Source organism: Mus musculus, chromosome 4 (genome assembly GCF_000001635.26).
Source record: "Mus musculus strain C57BL/6J chromosome 4, GRCm38.p6 C57BL/6J".
Taxonomy (NCBI): domain Eukaryota; kingdom Metazoa; phylum Chordata; class Mammalia; order Rodentia; family Muridae; genus Mus; species Mus musculus.
The window spans coordinates 133129820-133143009 of NC_000070.6; the positions used below are offsets into that span (position 1 = coordinate 133129820).

At 43.9% G+C, this 13190-nt stretch overlaps 1 protein-coding gene across 3 annotated transcripts in view; it reads left to right on the top strand.

Moving 5' to 3' along the window:
- The first annotated feature begins 711 nt into the window (after nucleotides 1-711).
- The window catches only part of Wasf2 (WAS protein family, member 2), a 69218-nt gene continuing 56739 nt past the window's right edge, over nucleotides 712-13190 (top strand). Inside the window, exon 1 of one of the 3 annotated variants that reach the window (XM_006538849.4) lies at nucleotides 712-909. The gene's annotated coding sequence lies outside the window, so the exon portion shown is untranslated. The remainder of the gene's footprint in view (nucleotides 910-13190) is intronic. The other 2 variants (XM_006538850.4, NM_153423.6) reach the window with 2 other exon arrangements.

The window sequence follows — 13190 nt, forward strand, 5'->3', positions numbered from 1 at the left end:
ACGTTGTCACCCAGCCGCAGCATTTTGTATTCTATAAGTCACTTGGGAGTGTATTCTCAAACTGCCCACCTTCATGGACTGGGACGTGCCAGGGCCTACTGCATCTATTTTGTAGAACAAAGTGAGAACTAGGTAGGCAGCAGTTGTCCGAAGTTGCAGAGTGAAGTGACAGGTGTTTGGCTCACCTGACAGTGGCCTCTCAGAACTAGCTCCCAATCTCAGGATGCCAGCTTCACCCGAATACCTATCCTTTGGGGTGAGCTGAAGCCTATGACTCACTCGCCCCCACCCGACTTTCGGTCCCGCTTGGGACAAGGCGTGAAGGGACAGAACGATCTGCCACTTGAGGGGTGTCTACAGAAAGTTCATAGGCTCGGCCTGTTCTTTACACAAAAAACAGGCTGGCTCTCTGGACTCTAATAAAAATAAATCGTGTTTCAATACATGTTAGCCGAGGTCTTTCCCTGTCTTAGCAGATATTTTTGTACTTAAACTTGGGCGTCGATGTACCTTTAGTCCCATCTCCACTTCACTTGGTTTGTCCTCGCCTCTGTTTACTCCGATTGCGGAAGTCGCTCGGGTGGAGTTCCCGGGACACTACCTTTGAATACGTCTTTTGCGTACTTATTTAATTGGCATTGGATTCAGACCAATGGGATAGCTGGGGGCTCCGGGCGGGTGGGGCAGGGAGCCAATCAGAACGGTTGGCGGGGTGTGGCTGCGTCCCGGGGCGGGGAAATCGCGTAATGGCGGACTCAGGCCGGTGGAGTGCGGCTGGGGGCGTAGCGCGCTGAGGGGGGCGTCCGGCTGAGTAGCAGCCCGCGAAGCAGTAGGCTGGAGCGTTCTCCGTGGGGACGCGGACCGGCTGCCCAGCCCTTCATGTCGCTGAGGGCGACTGCGCGAGGTCAGGTGAGCAACAAGTCCCCCTGGGCGCGCCCGGCTGTGAGAGGCGAGCGCCGGCCCGGCCACCCCTGCAAGGGTCCGGTGGCACCGGGTGTCTGCTCTGACGGTCGCTGGTGCGGCTCGTGTGTTGTCAGCGCCGTGGCGACACCTCAGGGGTGGTGGTGACCCAGAGTGCCCTTCGGAGACTAGGGAGGGTCGGCGAAAGTGGCCCTACCACCAACCCACTGTGTGTTCTTGAGCAAGTCACTTCCGTCTTCGGGCCTCAGTTTACCATTTGTAAATAGACTTCACCGAAGCCTGTGAATTGGGTCTCAGCAACTCCCCGAGCTCCTGGACAAGTTCATCTCCAGGCTGAGCCTCAGTTTCCATATTTGGACCATAAAGTAATTGAGGTGCTCTTTGGGGACCCTGGCTGCTAGGCTGGGGGTAGGGACATTGTGGAGGAGTGTGTGAGCACGCGCACATGTGCACAGAATGAGCCCTACAGAAAGGAGCCTTGGCTTACGGGCCACTGGTACCAATGCATGGGTGCTACCCAGATCGTGACAGGGAAGGGCTAAGTCCTGTGGTCCTTTGAGATGAGGAAATGTTCATAGATTCAGAGATCAGGGGTTACCCTTGGCGTTTAAGCCCAGCACTGAAGAGGAAGAAAGCCAAGGAAAATGTTAATGGTTGTCCTACTATGTGCCAAACCTTAGGTATAAGTGCTTGTTTAGTTTTTCCAGCTGTCCTTGTAAGTTTACTGGTGAGGAAGTCAAGTAGGTTTCAGAGAAGTAACTTGCTCAGGGTGACACCGGAACGTGTGGCACTTACCAAAGTGAGGGTGTTTCCTCTGGGAAGCACCGGGCGCGCAGGGATAAGTTAGTGTTCTCTTACAAAGTTTGCTTTGTCATAAATGGAGGGAGGGGTCTAGCCTGGAGAGTTGATTTCACTTTTGGTGTGGAGACAGGCTAGGTCTTAAGCTCAGGATTATTAATTATAAGCCCATCTCCTTTTCTTGCTTTGTGACTAAGGAAGGGCCATTTCTGAGTGTTAAAAATCACTTCGAAGTGTGTCAGGACAGCAGAGGATTCCGTTTGAGTCCCAGGCAGGTGTCACCAATATTTGTTGTATAGAGACATGAGTTTTGACTCCAGGTGGTGTCATCAGAGTGTCTTTCTCTCCTCTGTACAAAGGCTACATTTTATTGGGAGGGAGAATTTATCCATCTGTTGTATAATTTCTTTGGGTTCCTTGGGGCTAAAGTTTCAATGGCCTGCCTGTGTTCAAGTGTAGCCTTTCTTTCTTTGTTCTTTCCTTATCTTGCAGATGAGTAAAGGCAGTGGACTTTGAGTAGGAGTAGCTGGGTACCTTAGCCCTTAAGTTTTCCAAACCGCCAGAGCTTTGGGTTAATCAAAATAGCAGGTCCAGCTGTGGGTATTGTTCTCATGTGCCAGTGTTAGGGAGGGAAATCCGAGGAGGAAGTTGCTGAGAAAGAGGGCGTTTCTGAGCTGTGGAGCCAATATGTATTTTCTTTGTTTGAAATTCTAAAACCAGAAAAGCAGCAGCTAGAGGAAGGAAGGAAAGGACTTGCAAGCCTGCTTCCTGTCAGGGAGCTGTAAGGACTGTCCCGGGCCATGTGGGAGGCACCGCTTGCCCAGAAAAAGGCAGTTGAGTTGGCTGGACTTTGAGAACGGTCTTCTAGATTTTAGAATATAGAATGAAGTAACTTTAGGTCTTAAATCTTCCAGAGTAAACGATTAAGGGACTCTTTATTGAGTCATCACTGTTGGTTCGTTGTCCCCATCATACTTCCCAGGCTTTGTCTGAGTTTTAACTGTGATTACAAACTCTGGGTTTTAACATAATCTGACTTTCCTACTAGAGGGTGCAAAGCCACCAGCACTTGAAAAATATGTTTGCCCATTTAATTATATCCATGTTGTCATTTTCTTTTTAATGTTGCTATTTATTTATTTATTTATTTATTTATTTATTTATTTATTTATTTATTTATTTATGAGTCTGGGTCTTCCTATGTAACTCAGGCTTACCTTGATCCCAGTATTTTCCTGTGTCAGACTCCCAAATGTTGGGATTATAGGCATCAAGCATTAGCATACTCCACTTGGTTTTTGACATTTAAGGTTTTTTTTTTTTTAAATGGTTGTGAATCACACAACTTATGTAGTGACTTATGTCCTCTGCCAGAGCAACAAGTGCTCTTACCTGCTGAGCCATCTCCTCAGCCCCTTGTGTCTTTTTAAAAAAATATATTTTATTTTACCTTTAATTGTCTGTATGAGCATTTGGCTTTGTGTGAATGTGTGTGACTTTAGTTCCAGAGGATCTGATTTCCACTTCTGATGTCAGGCAGCCTGCACATGCACACTGCACATGCATACATGCAAGCAAGATATACAGTAAATATTGTACAGCAAAGTTGATTTCAGTGTCTGAAAATAGTGTTGTGTAGAAAACTTTTTTTCCTGTGATGTAAAACTTTTACTTTAATTAAAATGTAGTCAGTGGGCGTTTTCTCTCAGATTCCGAAGTATGCCTTTTAGCACTCTCTCTGTACTTGTTTTGATAAAAGTACAATGACCCCCACCCCCACCTTTTTCTGTTTATGGTTCTGCTAAGCAGACACTCTTTCCAGCTGAATTACATCACCACCCTCTCTGTCCTCCCCCCACATTTATAAATAATAATTTGTAGGTTGTTTGGTCTTTATTTTCTGTAAACTCAAAGATTGGTGTTTGTAGGACTTTTTTTTTTTAAAGATTTTTTTAAATGAATACAGTTTTTTTTTAAAAGATTTATTTATTTATTATATGTAAGTACACTGTAGCTGTCTTCAGACATACCAGAAGAGGGAGTCAGATCTCATTACAGTTGCTGGGATTTGAACTCAGGACCTTTGGAAGAGCAGTCGGGTGCTCTTACCTGCTGAGCCATCTCACCAGCCCTTAAAGATTTTTTTAAATTACTATTATACATAAGTACACTGTAGGTGTCTTCAGATGTGCCAGAAGAGGCCATCAAATTTCATTACGGGTGGTTGTGAGTCACCAGGTGGTTGCTGGGATTTGAACTCAGAACCTTCGGAAGAGCAGTCAGTGCTATTACCGGCTGAGCCATCTTGCCAGCCCCCTGTTTGCAGGACTTTAGAGCTGATTTTCCTTCAGGGTGATGCTTAGTGTAACGTGGGATAATCACTAGGAGATGGAATCTGGGTCAAATTGTTTCTTTTTTCCTTTCTGTTTTTCTTGGTGTTTTGAGACAAGGTTTCTAGTAGTACAGGCTTGCCTGGACTTAGCTATGCAGCTGAGGATGAATTTGACGTCTTTTTTGTTTGTTGGTTTTATTTTAAAAAGATTTCTGTGTTTGGGTGTTTTGTTTGCATGCATATGTTTGTGCCTGGTGACATGGATACCCGGGAACTGGAGCTGCAAACAGTTGAGCTGCTGTCTGGGTGCTGGGAACTGAACCGAGGTCCTCTAGAGGAAGGAACGTCTAGTGCTACTAACTGCTATTTCTTCAGCCCCTGACCTTGAACTCTTGATTCTTGTACCTCCACTTCTAGTTCTGGGTTTAGAGACTTGTCTAAAAATAATTCTTGGTGGATTTTCTATGCCACTTTTCCCAAATAAACACAGGGCGTTTCTACATTGCTCTAGCCTCTTTTAGCTCCCAAATAAAGACACAGAAACCTGTTTTTTGTTTGTTTGTTTCGTTTTGTTTTGTTTTTCCCGAGACAGGATCTCTCTGTATAGCCCTGGCTGTCCTGGAACTCACTTTGTAGACCAGGCTGGCCTCGAACTCAGAAATCCGCCTGCCTCTGCCTCCTGAGTGCTGGGATTAAAGGCGTGTACCATCACGCCCAGCTTTTTTTTTTTTTTTTTTTTTTAATTTCTTTTATTTATATGAGTACACTGTAGCTGTCTTCAGACACACCAGAAGAGGGCATCAGATCTCATTACAGATGGTTGGTGAGCCACCATGTGGTTGCTGGGAATTGAACTCAGGACCTCTGGAAGAGCAGTTGGTGTTCTTAACCACTGAGCCATCTCTCCAGCCTGAGACCTGGTATTTTTATTAACAAGCTACAAGCCTAAGCTGGGAAGGTTCTGAGCTATCCTAACCTTCCAATGCTGTCCATTCCCATCCATGTGTCCCTTTACCTTCAATCCATGGCTTGCCCTGGCTTGCTCTGGTCCGTGTGACCTCACGGTGACTCCTTATTTGTTTTTGGCACTTTCCTTTCTTCTTCACTCTCTGGGACCCCCTGACCGGGATTGGAAGTCTCCCTATTCTCTTCTCTCAGCTAGTTGTCTGATCAGCTCTTTATTAAACCAATCAGGAGGTGATGGAGAAGAAAGAATGTTTACAAAACACTGAGACAGGTGATGATCCACAAAAGTAACATTACCAAAGTCTGGACATATTCCACTCTCTGGGGTACAGAGATCAGCATGTGGATAACACAAAGACCTTTACACAGTGCACAAAACCATCTCCCAACAGGCTTGGGCCATTATACCCAGGTTTTGTGGTGCTACGGATCGAAGCCAGGACCTCAATGCCCGCTAGGCAAGTGCTCTACCAACTAAGCTCATCTTCAGTCATATGATGTGTAGTCTTAGTTCTTCTGAGCTACCTCTACCATAGAATGAAGTACATTGTTTGACAATGAAGGATTTCTTCTCTTTGTAAGAAACCTCAGGACAGCATAGATTTTAAGAACTTTGTTCCACAGACTATGGGACCATTGTGTTTGAAGCCTTCATTCAGTTCATCCTCCGATTTGAAGGGCACCATGGCGTCTGTTAACAGCACTTTGACGGGGATGTAGAGAGGGTGTGGAATGGTGACTGGAAGCTGGAGGTGGAGTAGTTGTGGGATTGGACTAGGGAATAGGAGTGAGTCTTATCTAGACTACCCACTTTCTTCCATTTCATAAGGGCTGATACTATTGAAAGTAATTGTAAAATAGTGAACTAGCATGTTACATGCTAAGATATGCTTGTGATTCTGTGTAAATCATCTTAGCATTTGGGAGTTCAAGGCCAGCCTGGTCTACAGCGTGGGTACCAGGACAGCCAGGGCTACACAGAGAAACCCTGTCTTGAAAAACAAACAAACAAACACCACCACCACAAACTCAAGCCAACTTAACTGTGTCTTATATTTCTTTTGTGTTTGTAATCCCTAAAGATCAGAGCTTCAAACTGGTCATATCAGGATTTTTCATGAAAAATGTGCTTATTAAGTGGCATAGGAGCTCTGATGTCAATACATAATCAGGTTAAGAATTGTTTATCTTAGTCTGGAGAGATGACTCAGTGGTTGGGAGCACTGACTGCTCTTCCAGAGGTCCTGAGTTCAATTCCCAGCAACCACATGGTGGCTCACAACCATCTGTAATGGGACCTGATGCCCTCTTCTATGTGTCTAAACAGAATGACAGTGTACTCACATATATATATATATATAAATATAATTGTTTATCTTTCTAGTTCAGTGTTTGAGAGCACTGACTGCTCTTCCCAGAGGACCTGGGTTCAACCCCAGCACTACATGGCAGTTCACAACTGTCTGTAACTCCAAGATCTGACTCCTTCACATAGCCATGCATGCAGGCAAAACACCAATGCATATAAATAAAGGCAAATAAATTATCTGTCATTTAGTGTGTGTGTGTGTGTGTGTGTGTGAGAGAGAGAGAGAGAGAGAGAGAGAGAGAGAGAGATTGAGAGAGATGCAATCGATGCATGTGTGCCACAGAAGGTGTGTGGAGGTCAGAGGACTACTTTGGGGGTCAGTTCTCTCCTTTCATCTGGTATCCAGGGGTTGAACTCAAGGTTGTCAGGTTGTGAAGTTTTTACTTGTTGAGCCTATTGATATATTATTGATAGATTACATTGTAACTGCTTGATAATATTTTTTGGTGAGTTTTGTGCTGGCAGTAACATGAGTTGAGTATGATAAAAGATGGTTCAGACCTGGCAGTGGTGGCACACACTTTTAATCCTAATACTCGGGAGGCAGAGGCAAATGGATCTCTGAGTTCAGGGACAACCTGGTCTACAAAGTGAGTTTCAGGATAGCCAGTGCCACAGAGGAACCCTGTCTCCAAAAACAACACTTGCCTGTTGACTAGATTTTGAGTGCTGGGGTTACAGATGTGGACCACCATGCCTGGCCAGCTGAAGCTTATTTTTATTAGCCTTGGTTGAGTGGGGTGACAAGTGATAATTGGGGAATAGGTAGAAATGAATAATTTTGGGGGATTTGGGTTAGGGAGGAAGACTCCTGGGCTCCAGTGATGCCAAAGGAAGACATGGAAAGTTGTAGGTTGAGGGCTGGAGAGATAGCTCCGTGGTTAATTATTGTTCTTACAGAGGAACTGAGTTTAATTCCCAGCACCCACACATCAGGTGGCTTACAGCCAGCTCCAGGGGACTGAGATTTCTGGTCTCTGGGCACCTGCACTTATGTATACATACCCACATGCAAATAGACACATAGACATAGTTTAAAATAATAAAAATAAAATAAAAAATAGGAGAAAGTTGTAGTTTGAATGGGTCTACAGCATAACATAAGAAAGAATTGATGGTCCATTGCTTTTGGTTGACTAAAGAATTGAAAGGTTCCTTAGGGAAGGACGCTATGCCATTGGATGCTTTAGAGCTGATCTCAGCCATTTTCTGCTTTAGGAAAGGCTCATTGACTACCCTCCCCCCTTTGTCAAACCATTAATCAGAGTCAAAACTTAGACAACAAAAATTACTTAATCCTGAGAACAGGCAAGAGCATACCAATTAGTTATCTGATACTAAATGGCCAGCTCTGAGAAGCATATCCAAAAAAGTAACATTGGAGCACACACTGACACACAGATACATACAAAAACAGAGGGGGAAAGGCCATGAATTCAAAAGGGAACAAAGCACAAGTAGATACATTGAAGGTTTGGAGGGAGGAAAGGAAGGGAGACATGATGTAAGTATATTATTATTTTAAAAAATTGTTTTACTCCCAATCCCAAATCAGACAAGTTAGAAAATTCCTTTCCCTTACTGTGAGCTGCTGCTGCTGCTTTTTTTCTTCCTCCTTTTCCTCCTCCTCCTCTTTTTTCCAAGATAGGTTTTTCTGTAGCCCCAGGTATCCTGGAACTCAGAGAGATTCTATTGCAAGTGTCTCCCAAGTGCTGTGATCAAAGGCATGTGCCATCACACCTGGTTTACTATGTGCTTCTTAAGAATAGGACGTAATGTTATCCTCCCTTCCTCCTTCCCTCCTTCCCTCCCTCTCTCTCTCTCTCTCTCTCTCTCTCTCTCTCTCTCTCTCTCTCTCTCTCTCGGAAATGAACCCAGGACCTCATATATGCTAGGCAAGTGACACACTATTGAGCCACATCCAAAGCATTTTTAAATTTTTTATTTTTCTCGATACAGGGTCTCACTATGTAGCTCTGACCTTTCTGGAACTCACTAGACCAGGCTGGCCTCAAATGCACATAGACCCATCTGCCTCTGTTTCCCACGTGCTGGGATTTTAGGCATGCCACCCAGTTTTATTGTTCATTGTTTTTGTTTGTTTAAGATTTATTTATTTTTTTATTTAGTACACTGTAGCTGTCTTCAGACACCCCAGAAGAGGGCATCAGATCTAATTACAGATGGTTGTGAGCCATCATGTGGTTGCTGGTATTTGAACTCATGACCTTCAGAAGAACAGTCGGCACTCTTAACCGCTGAGCCATCTCTCCAGCCCTTGTTGTTCATTTTTGTGTGGTCAATGTATAACATACCATATAAGCTTAATAAGTGCTAATAATACCTCTGTTTTATTCTGTGTGTGCGCGTGCGTGCGTGCGTGTGTGTGTGTGTGTGTGTGTGTGTGTGTGTGTGTGTGTGTGTGCGCGCGCGCGCGCATGCTCATGGGGGTGGTGGGGTGGTGATGGTGGTGGTGTGTGTGTTTTTTTTTTTGTTTGTTTTGTTTTGTTTTTTGGTTCTTTTTTTGTTTTGTTTTTTTTTCGAGACAGGGTTTCTCTGTATAGCCCTGGCTGTCCTGGAACTCACTTTGTAGACCAGGCTGGCCTCGAACTCAGAGATCCGCCTGCCTCTGCCTCTCAAGTGCTGGGATTAAAGGCGTGTGCCACCACGCCCAGCGTGTATTTTGTTTTTGAGACAGGATCTCACTCTTTAGCCCAGGCCGTCTTGAGTTCACTGTGTCTGGCTTTCCTAACTTCATTTGTGTGGGTTTCTCTCAGTTTCATTTCATGGTCAGGTTAGAGCTTTAAACAGTCTCCTGTTTGCTACCCACTGCCAGTATTGATGTGATATCTCCCCCCACCCCCAAATGTGACACCCAGAAATATCTCTAGACGTTGTTACACAGACACTGGAGAGCCAGAAATGCCCCAGCCCCAGTTGGAAACTACTGAGTTAGCAGGGTGGCTCGATGGCCTGAGGAAGGAAGTGTGTGCAGCCGGCCTGAGATGGATGCTTGGCTTTTGTTCCTTCTTTCTGATTATAGGTCTCCTGTCTTTCGATGAGAAGAGAAATTGAGGGAAATCAGGAAATGACAACTTTAAAATAGCCACATTATTTTTATTCTGTTCAGATTTTATTTTATTAAGTTAAGATATATTGGAGCAGTACAGAGAGCTGAATTATTTATGCAGATCTATGTAAATTCAATTTCTTATCACTGATTAAGATTAGATGGAGTAAAGAGCTAGCAGACCATTACTTTCATGAATGAAAGACTCAGAAAAGCTTCAGTCCTAAAGATTAACTAGAATTGCTTTTTAAAAAACCTGCTAGAACCGGTTAGGATTCTTCTTCACTGAAGTTTGAGTTTTCTGGCTAAGGTCTATCTTTTGCTGTCCTTGTTTAGATACTTTATAACTCTAAAACACAGGTTTAAGGTTTTCCTGGGTAAAGCCTCTTGTTACTACACCTGAAGACCCAATGAAAAGGCTTCATTTCTGTTGCTATAGTGAAACACCGACAGAGCGACTGAGGGGGAAGGCTTACATTTTGCTCATAATCCATTAAGGCAGGACTTGGAAGCAGCTAGTCACAGCGCAGGCAAGAGCAGAGAAGTGCATGCATTCTCCTGCTACTTAGCTCAGTTCTCTTTCTTCAAGGTCTGGGACCCAAAGCCAGGGAATGATGCCGCCCACAGTGGGCTGAGTCTTTCCACATCAATTAACGTAATCAGAACAATCTTACAGACATGCCTACAGGTTATCCTAACCTAGACAGTTTTACTGACATTTTCTTCTGAGGTGACTCTACATGTTAAGTTGAAAATTAAAACTAACCACAAGACTCTCATATGAGAGAGAACTAACTCCTGCAAGTTGTGCTCTGACTTCCACACACACAAATACATTTCATTTAAATTAAAAAAAAATACTGCTGGGCAATGATGGCGCACACCTTTAATTCCAGCATTTGGGAGGCAGAGACAGGAGGATCTCTGAGTTGAAGACCAATCTGGTCTACAAGAGAGAGTTCCAGGACAGCCAAGGCTTCACAGAAAGACCCTGTCTCGGAAAATCAAAAACAACAGCAAAAAGATTTATTTATTTTATGTTTTGATACAGTATGTGTATGCTGGTGCCCATGGAGGTCAGAAGAGGGTATCAGATCACCTGGACTTGGAGTTACAGATAATTGTGAGCTACCATGTACGTAGGCTCTGGGTCCTCTGTGAGAGCAGCAGATACTCTAGACTGCTGAGTCGTTACTCCAGTTCTTTAGATAAATAAATAAGTAATATATTATTATATATATACATATTTTGAGACTGAGTTTCTCTGGAGCTGCCTCTATAGACCAGAGTAGCCTCAAACTCACAGAGATCCATCTACCTCTGTCCCCTGAGTGCTGGGATTAAAGGCATACATATACCACACTGTCCAACACTAAGCTGGTTTTGGTTTATTTTTTAAAGATTTATTTACTTATTTTATGAGTACATAGTTGCTGTCTTCAGACACACCAGAAGAGGGCATCAGATCCCATTACAGATGGTTGTGAGCCACCATGTGGTTGCTGGGAATTGAACTCAGGACCTCTGGAAGAACAGTCAGTGCTCTTAACTGCTGAGCCATCTCCAGTCCTAAGCCAGTTTTTAAGAGTAAGTTTTTTAAAATAAAAATATCTGGGCATGATGGTGCATCCCTTCGGTGTCAGCACTCAGGAAACAAAAGCAGGCAGAGCTCTGTGAGTTCTAAGCCAGCCATGGTGACACAGTGAAGACCCTGCCTCTGAGTAAATAAACACTTAAACAAATTATTGTCTCCCACATTTTTAGTTTTGTGGTGTGGGCATGTGTGTGCTGTAGGACATATATGGAGGCCATAGACCGACTTGCAAGATTCTGTTTTCTTGTACTGTGCGGCTCTAGGGATGGAAGTCCGGCTTGCTGGGCTTGGGGGAAGCATGTTTGCCCCGGCCGTGCCCGTTAGCCTGCACTTGGGAGCTGGTACACTGGAAGCTGCACACTGCTGGGAACCTAAAGTCACGCAAGCTTGCCAAGAGCAAGGGCTTGCAGTGCTCCCTTCACTTGCAAGGCTTGCAGCCGACATCACCATCTATAAAGTCTGTGTTTAAGACGTGTGCAATTCAGAGACAGGAGAGGTGGCTTGGAAATTAAGAGTGCTTACTGCTCTTCCAGAGGACCCCAGTTCATTTACCATCACCCACATATGGGGCTCACACTGTCTGTAACTCTAGCCCTAGAGAATCTGATCCCTTCTAGTGTCTTTGAGTATTTGTACACACTCACAAATTCATACACGTGAATAAAAATTAAAAAAATAATCGTAAGAAGAAAAGGCACAAAATTGAGTAACAACAACAAAAAACCCACCCAAAAAATCTGATGTCTTAAGTACGATTATGATTGTGTGTTGAGCCGCTTCCGTAGCTATCCTGGGACTGTAGGTTGGACTCATTGCTCTACAGTAGAATAACATTAGCATCGCTTATATCTTAGTCACCATTAAGGTAAAGTTGAATGAATGTTTTTTCTCCTGTTTCATTTGAACTTATGAATGGTACTCTATAGAGAATTCAAATGTATAGTCATGAATAGTATCTCAGAATAGTTACCATTTATGCAAATGAAACACACTTCTTAACTTAGAAACCAAACAGAATTGAATTAGAAAAGAGAAGAATAGAAGCAAGGACTGCAGAGGGAATGCTGCTCGGATACAGACGTGTCCTAGAACAGCTTCACATCAGGGGCGTAGGTACCTAAAGGTCAGCGCTTGACGTTGATGGGAAAGGCTGGTGAGCTCTGCTTAGGATACTTACTTTCAAGCTCTGTCTGGTCTTCCTTCTCTGGTAACACACAGGAAAACCTGAGCTGTACGCTCTTAGTTGTAAGATTAATTCCAGTTGAATAAAATTAGGTTTCTTATTTTTAGGATATAGATGCCATGTTTTCAGAGAGTTATGGTTCATTTTAGTTTCAATTCGAGTGTATGCATACCTATTTATTATACACATATATCTTATATAACTTATACTAATTTAATTTAAACTCTGTAGTTGGCACAATCGAATGACAACAGTTCTTTTACTCTCCAGTATTTAGAGTTGCCCCCTCCCCAAGATGCCATTGTTCTAGCAAGTATCAAAAGACACTTTCCTTCTCCTCTTCCTCCTTCTCTTTTTCTTTTTCCTCTCTGTCTTCCTCTTTTCTCCCCCCCCCCTTCTTTCTTGGTGCTTGTATTGATCTAGAGCCTCAATTACCCTAGGCAAGAGCTTCACTACTGTCCTATATCCTTAGCCCTCTGTTTTGCCTTTTCACCTTGAGACAGGGTCTTGCTAAGTCTCCTAGGCCTCGGACTCTGACCCGTCTGACCTTGCGCTTGCCTCAGTTCTGCCTCAGCTTTCCAGGGAGTTGGGATTAAGGCCTGTACCATCAGGCCTGGCTTCAAAACAGAGCCTGAGAAACTGCTTAACTGTGTAGGAGATTTTGGGTCATACGTACTTGTTGGTGTTCCCTTCCATTCACATTAGGGATTGTAGATTCCTAAAATCAAAATCGGATTTTGGGTGGGCAGTGGTGGTGCACGCCTTTAATCCCAGCACTCGGGAGGCAGAGGCAGAGGATTTCTGAGTCCGAGGCCAGCCTGGTCTACAAAGTGATTTCCAGGACAGCCAGGGCTACACAGAGAAACCCTGTCTCGGAAAACCAAAAAAAGAAAAAAAAAAAAAAAAAAAAAAAAAAGAAAAGAAAGGAAAGGAAAGGAAAAGAAAAGAAAAAGAAAG